The sequence below is a fragment of the Helicoverpa armigera genome, chromosome 15 (genome assembly GCF_030705265.1).
Source record: "Helicoverpa armigera isolate CAAS_96S chromosome 15, ASM3070526v1, whole genome shotgun sequence".
In the NCBI taxonomy this organism is placed as follows: Eukaryota; Metazoa; Arthropoda; class Insecta; order Lepidoptera; family Noctuidae; genus Helicoverpa; species Helicoverpa armigera.
In genome coordinates this window covers 6,934,025-6,941,289 of record NC_087134.1, presented here as the reverse complement: position 1 = coordinate 6,941,289, position 7,265 = coordinate 6,934,025, and the positions used below count along the sequence as shown (strand labels likewise).

The following is a 7,265-nucleotide window of genomic DNA, read 5'->3' as shown; positions in this document are numbered from 1 at the left end:
TATTTGCTACCGTAGCTCTTAAATGGATGAAACGATTCAAATGTGACGTTTGTCTGTAATTGATTGTAGGTTTTTAGCATGTAACCTCATAGGCCAACCTTTTGCATGTTATTTAATTATAAGTGATTCTTAAAATTACATAGGCTTCCGACTGTCCAAATTCGAATATTTTTTTCAGAGTGATATCTAGAACATTTTCCGTATGAAAGTTTTGAGTGAAAAATCTACTTATATGCTAAGGGTAGAGCACTGATGAAAGTCCATCGTTCTTGTTCATCCATGTTCTTTCACCGTTGGTCTTTCTTCTACTTTTACAAAGTCCCTAATTTTGTGCTTAGGACATTTAAAATTCTATTTTTTTTCCGTTTTTAGTTGTAGGATATAAATTCGTTGAGCTCTGAGTATTCCTATCGGAATTCCCAAAGTTTCAAAGACATCCGTGTTAAGCTTATAACTGCTTATAAGTATGCGGGAATAGCAGCTGCGACTTTTTCATAGAATGCGAGCGGTCGACATCTGCGCTCATTAGAAATTAATTCAGGATAGTTATTTAGAACTACATATGTAGTAGGTTTTCGTATGTAAGTGTAGTAAATGTTGTTAAGCTGAAGGATTCAAATCGCATTATTTCCACTCAATTACATTATAACATGGGTACTGCGACCAGCAATCCGTTGCCAGGCGAAGTAATTAGGTAATATCCCCTAACGACCGCCCATTCTGACGGGTGCCTACCATGCCCATGTACAATGGTCAACGTTCCCTTTCAACATACTGGAAGGCAGTAATTACCTATGTTTGTATTACTATTTCAGGCATAATAGATTACAACATAATGGTATTGTAAGCATCCAACAACTTCAATTGCATAAAAGTGTAATATTATGCACAATGTGTTTGTGTCCAAGTGTCCAGTATAAATGGCTCAATCGTCTATTAATACCCTCACTCGGCATAGTAGAGTAGTCGAAGTAAATAATACCCTACTTTAAGTGTAGATTACCGCGCTTGAATAAAGCGATACGTTTGCATATTCAGCGACGATAAAGACTAGTCTAGACTGCTTAACAATACCTACTTCTTCAAGCACGTCTAATGTGAATTCCAATGAGTTAATAAGCCGGTATATACAGGATGAATAATTGCATGAAATCTGTCGTCATAATCTTTAAATCCGAGTATAGGTGAGGTTTATTAGGCGCGCTTTTAAAGCGTGAGTCGCACGTGAAGGCTGTTTAATCGTGTCTGGGTGGCGCGGCGGCGGCCCCGCGTGGCTCGGTGGCGCGGGGCGGCGCCCGACCCGCCGCCAGTCGCGCCACAAGCCCCGGAGGGGCTGCACGTGTCCTCGCTCCCGCCAACCGACTTATGTAACCATCCGCACGGTGAGTCCGCAGCCTCCGTGCCCCTTCCTCCCCGACATCGACCCCGCGACTCGAACCCACGCGCTCTGTCACACGGCCGCCCTCCGCGGAGCGAGCCACCGCGCGACTGATAACCCTCGGCCACGCTCGTACGTAGTGCTCAACCGTCAGCTGAGAGGTGACATAATCGATGCAGTAAGTACCGGTGTCCGGTGAGTGCGAGTATTCGCGGAATGCAGGTGCGTTATGTAACGGGAGTGCCGCGCGGACTGCCTCGGCTCGGAACAGTTTACGCGGCAGGATGTGCCGCTGTTAAGGCACCGCTTCGGAAGATCGTCGCTCGTATGCCTCCCTAATGACACTCGTTATCACGAACGATTTCTCATCTCAAACGCTTTCGACAATCACGTGGAAAATGGTTATATCAAACTACTGGAAGTTATGTGTTAGCCAATTACGCTCGTACATGTGCATTATGTATGGGAACGTTCTTAACTTCCTTAGACGATATATAATAAGAGCGTGAGTTAAGAGGTTCCCATAGAAAGCTGCCTAATTGGAAGGTCGGAGCCACATAAAAAATCCATTCAATCGTGGAAAATTTGTTGCCGGGATAGCCGTTCTATAGCTGAAGATTTATGGAATATATTCTTTGGAATCAATATTAGTTAATGGTAACGATATTGAAGCGCCAACACATTACATTTGACCCTTTCCAAATTGATATTATAAGAAAATGTCTGAATGGTTACCAATCGTAATATCGTTAGCGCGAAATGTGTAGCGTTTATTACAGTCTGCGATATAAATATTGTATAAACTGTGCCTCGAGGGGACAATTGAAAAGGCTAAGATACTGATCTTTTCTTGAGAGAACGGCGTTTGAGACAAAAAATCTGTCAAGTAGATGACCATTTATCATGATACTGCTGGTGACATTTAGGCAAAAGCGATTTATCTGAAGAATTATTATTATAGATAAGTTTTTCAGTGAGGAAAATTTATGTTATACCTAATAGTGTATCTGAAATTCGGGACGGACAACATCTGTCCCCATTTTATTGAACGATCCAAAAACCCTTTTATTAAACAGGGCTGGATATTCTTTCTGACATATTTCTTCCATTGTGTTTACTTTGTTGGTTACGGCATCGAGTATATTTGTTGTCGTCATAAAACGAATCAATCAAGTCGTCAAGGCAATACCTGGCGTATAAGCTATTTGAACAGTGTCTATATCCGATTCTTCGTGTTATTGCTATGGATCGGAATTGATTAAGTTATGAGACTTATCAAAGGCTGCTTCGACGTCTTAATCCTTCTAACGAATCATAATATTTATATTGAGTCGAAAGATTACGAATTACGAAGTTGTTTCTTCAGAAAATTGAAGTTGATCTTGCAAAATTACCGAATTTCCATTCAACTTTTGAACGTTTCCTCAAAACGTGTGGTTTGTGCTACTTTCTTATCTGTTCCAGATTTTGTTCTGAGAATTTATATTCTATCTCATCATCTCATGTACCTACTCACATTCACATTCATAGCCATTTCCATATACAAAAACTCTGGAGAATGGTTTAAAATCCGTGCAAAGTTCTCATTTAAAAACCTTCTTGAGGAAATTCGGTTTACGCTGCTTTGAGCGCACAAAAAGCATTCTACTTGCTGAGAAATTTAATTGAGCTTAGTTTTAATTAAAAGCACTATTAGCTTCCTATGTAAAGCTGTAAATTGTGTAAGGAAATGTAAGTAAAGTAAAAAGTAAAAGAAAAGTGAATTGGGAAAATCCATCGAAGTTACTTATAATTAGTGTTTGTAGCGAAACTCGTTTAGTTTTAAAACACCTTAACTACTTATAACATATTAAATGTACATAGACATAATTATTTTGTGGTATACAATATGCTTCCCGTTTGTCCGTTTGTTGCGCGTTCCTACCCTAAGCGCTAAACCGATTCAGACAAAATTCGGCATGGAGATATTTAGAACCCTAAAAGCGGAGATAGGCTTTTTATCCAGCGTGAGACGTTGCTCCCTCGGGACGAGTACTAAATCTAGATTTTATAAATGAAGGTCCACCCATGTCTAGAACATTTTTATGTTTATTTTTAGGTAAACCAGTAAAGTTAAAAATATCGTAACACCCACATTGTTAGCCAGGTCAGTGAACTGAGAAATCAGCTGTATTCTGGTTTTATTAGATATGTGCATTTCATATTGTTTTCATAACGAGTTGTCGCTTCTGTTTCGGTGTAAACTTAAATCCAGTAGGTGTAGCTACCTATTTATTTCGCAGCAATCCAAAACATGGTACATAATCCACTAATCTCATACTGCATCTTGCATCCATGGATCTATTTATTTTCTCACGGAATTAACACTAAGTTTCTCTCCTAATATTTAACACAATCCATTTGAAATTAAAACCACAGATATTAATTTGTCAATGTTAATCCTGCAGAAATCTCGAAGCCCAGACGTACGGATAGTTGACAAACAACCATAAAAAAAAAACTATCCAGTAATCAACAAATAAAAGCTATTATTTAAACATTACAAACAGACATTTAAACGCCATTTATTTGTATATCTCAAAACAGGATTATTCAGTAAATCCGTCTCACTTCAGTCTCTCCCTTTCATAAGCGTTTCCGGATGAAATTGCTTTCATAGCATCCAAACAACCAGTTAGATGTTACTGGCCAGTAATATAACGAGCGGTCAAATGTCAAGAGACATTAAATACTCTATGAAGTACATATGTAGTTGTGCTATAGCCTATGGTTCTTGTATTATTATTTGACAGCAAATGATATTCAAATACTAATCGTTAATTTCGAAGATATCGGAGCAAACCAGGATGTTTAAAATTAAGACATTGATTTATGAATAGAAAAAAGAAGTTCAAAGTAATCAGGAAAAGCATTGAAGAATAAAAAAGAATGAAAAAATGACATGGTGAACTTTGCCCTATTTTTTATCAAGCCATTTTTTGAGTTAACGAGTAGTGAAAAACAAACATTAAATATATACCAGGGAAACAGCAAAAAAGGCAATTGTAATCAATCTAATAAATTATCAGAAATCAATCAAACAGAAGTACTTTTTTTATTATTCACGATTTCACGAACAAAACACACATTTAAAAGGCTGAAAATTTTCACGAGGGAAAATCGATGTCCCTAGTGAATGGTTATGTGTTTACGTCATAATAAATACTACACGCTTAGAGCATTAACCCTTTCGGAGACGCCATAGCCGTGCTTTTACCTCTGCCAAAGGTAAAAGAGCTCATTTACTTACAGACTTTGCTACTTACAGACGCCAGCACAATAAGTTAGTGCAGTGTGTCAAATTAATAGATTTCAACTTTATCTCCTAAGTCTAAGGTTGAATTAAGAAAAACAGATTGTAGTAGTTCAGATTGTAGTAGTTTCATGTGCTGGAGTTTGAGTCTGCACTTATACACGTGTGTGTCAATTTTATGATTGTTTGACAATATCATAGTAACGTGAATGTGATCATCACGAAAATGAATGAGACAGCTATCACCATTTTTTGCCTGATACGTGAAAATTGGCAGATTGTTTCGCATAGAGATTAGTGGTGATGGCGATTCTGGTTTGTTATATGGTCTAAGACTACACGGTATTATCAGGGACCTGTGTTAGTCAGATCGATAGCATATGTGTGTTTAGGCGCGAACCGTTCACACAGTATGCTTAGATAAAGTTCAGGACGAAACTTTCGTCCAATTGATATTTTGTTTGGTGGAAAATTGAATATTTCCGTTAATAGAATATAATAAATTATAAGTTATTTTTGGCAATTTTAATATTCTATACTTTTTGTTATATCTCTCTTAACAAGCTTTAAAATTATCTGGATTTAGTTATGTATAATGTTTAATATTCATCCCACGACATTCCTAAAAATAACAGTAATATTAGGTAATAATACTATATGATAAACTTAGCAGTCTAAGTTATGATTCACTCTACTCCTACGCAACTCCTGGCATTCATATTGTAGGCAGCTTAGCTTGTTAGACCAAATAGTTTTTTATAACCTTTTTAGTAATCAGAAATTCGAAATTTAAAAAAGATAGTTGGCAAGCAAGAGAAATGATTGTCATTAAAATATATTTTTGTTTTCAAAATAGCTGGAATGCTATTTTGAAAACAAAAATATATTTTACTTGTTAATTAAATTACGCCGGAACATGCTATTTACAGAACTCGCCTTTCGATCGAAGATTGATAAAACGGTACTAAGTAACATTTTTATAACATGGATCAATTACTTATATTGTAAATTGAAAGAGTTAAATGTTTGGGCGCCAAAACAATGCATAGATAAAAATATGAAATACTATGGCAAGATTAATCCATGCACTGTGATAGTAGATTGCACGGAAATAAAAATAGAGAAGCCCAAAAATCCACTTACACAACAACTTACATATTCCACTTACAAATCAGCAAATACTCTAAAAGTTTTAGTTGGGATTTCAGCATCAGGCTGCGTTACATTTGTGTCTGATGCATATGGTGGATCTACGAGTGATCGTGAATTGTTTGAAAAATGTGGACTTATTGATAAACTTGAACCTAATGATATCATTCTTAGTGACCGTGGCTTTAATGTGCAAGACCTAGTGTGCCATAAAGATGTTACAGTTAATGTGCCAGAATTTTAAAAAAATACTGATGGACAATTTGAGACTTCTCAACTGACAAGGTCAAAAAAAATATCTTCAGAACGGATACATGTTGAAAGGGTCATTGGTTTGGCTAAAACTTTAAAGATCTTAAGCGGCAAGTTGGATTAAAAATTGGTGCCTTTAGCAGATAGAATAATATTTGTATGTTTTATGTTAACCAATTTCAAAAATAATATTATAAAGTAAAACATGTTTTTTTCAATTTTATTTTATTTGATATTGCTTTTACCAGTACTGTATTAAACAAACTTTGTTAAAAATAAAAATAATACAAAATTAAACTTTGTCCTAATTTCTATCACATAGAATCTTACAATATACTATAAAAATATATTAATATATAGTTTATAGTTTTGTGCTATGCTATACTATAAAAGTATAGCATAGCACAAAACTGACACATGCTTGCAAATGGCTTTTGGTCGTTTCCCTGCTACACATTCACACACCGATTGTATAATAGATCCACTTCCATTACATATGGCAATTGAAGCAAAATAAGTGAGGGCTTTTGTATTTTCAGAATGGACTTGACCTTTGAAAAATATATGTGTACTAGTATTTGCGGTCACTAATGCGAGTAGGTAGTTATTTTGCAGCATATTATAACCTCTTCTGTGCACTGCAGAATAATCTGACATTCCTATGCCGTCTTTATACAATTCAAGGAAATACGTATTTATGTTAATAACTAGCTTCTGCCCGCGACTTCGTACGCGGATCCTGTCCCTTATGCCAGCGACTACGGGGTCAGCAAAATCAAAGATCTTAATCGTCTGATATTGAATTTTAAGAGCCCGTTGACTTGAAAACAACGGAATACGCATTAGAAACGTTCCATATATTTAATTTTTGTACTTCAACGGCAAAAGCACAGCAGACTAAACAAAACGCTGAGAACTGAACCGCAATAGACACGACCATAGGGATAAAAGTAGTGATTCTAATTAGTCCGCATTTAAGTTGTGTGTGGCAAAAATATTACACGTATTATTACGTAAAAAACATTAAATAGATGACAAAGTCGTGGTGACTTAGTGGAAGTCGTGGTGGTTTAGTGGGTAGAGGACCAATCTCTCAAGTATGAGCGTGCGTCTTTGATTCCAGGTCTGGCAAGTACCTGCCAATGCAACTTTTCTAAGTTCGTATGTAGGTCCTTTCTACGTATATTTTGGATA

The 7,265-nt window shown here is 36.4% G+C and overlaps 1 protein-coding gene across 7 annotated transcripts in view; it reads left to right on the top strand.

The window, feature by feature from the left end:
* The first annotated feature begins 1,236 nt into the window (after positions 1-1,236).
* The window catches only part of Ih (I[[h]] channel), a 248,749-nt gene continuing 242,720 nt past the window's right edge, over positions 1,237-7,265 (top strand). For 2 of the 7 annotated variants that reach the window (XM_064037959.1, XM_064037958.1), the window contains exon 1: positions 1,294-1,556. The gene's annotated coding sequence lies outside the window, so the exon portion shown is untranslated. Of the gene's footprint in view, positions 1,557-7,265 lie in introns of all 7 variants that reach the window. The other 5 variants (XM_064037957.1, XM_049845185.2, XM_049845191.2 and 2 more) reach the window with 3 other exon arrangements.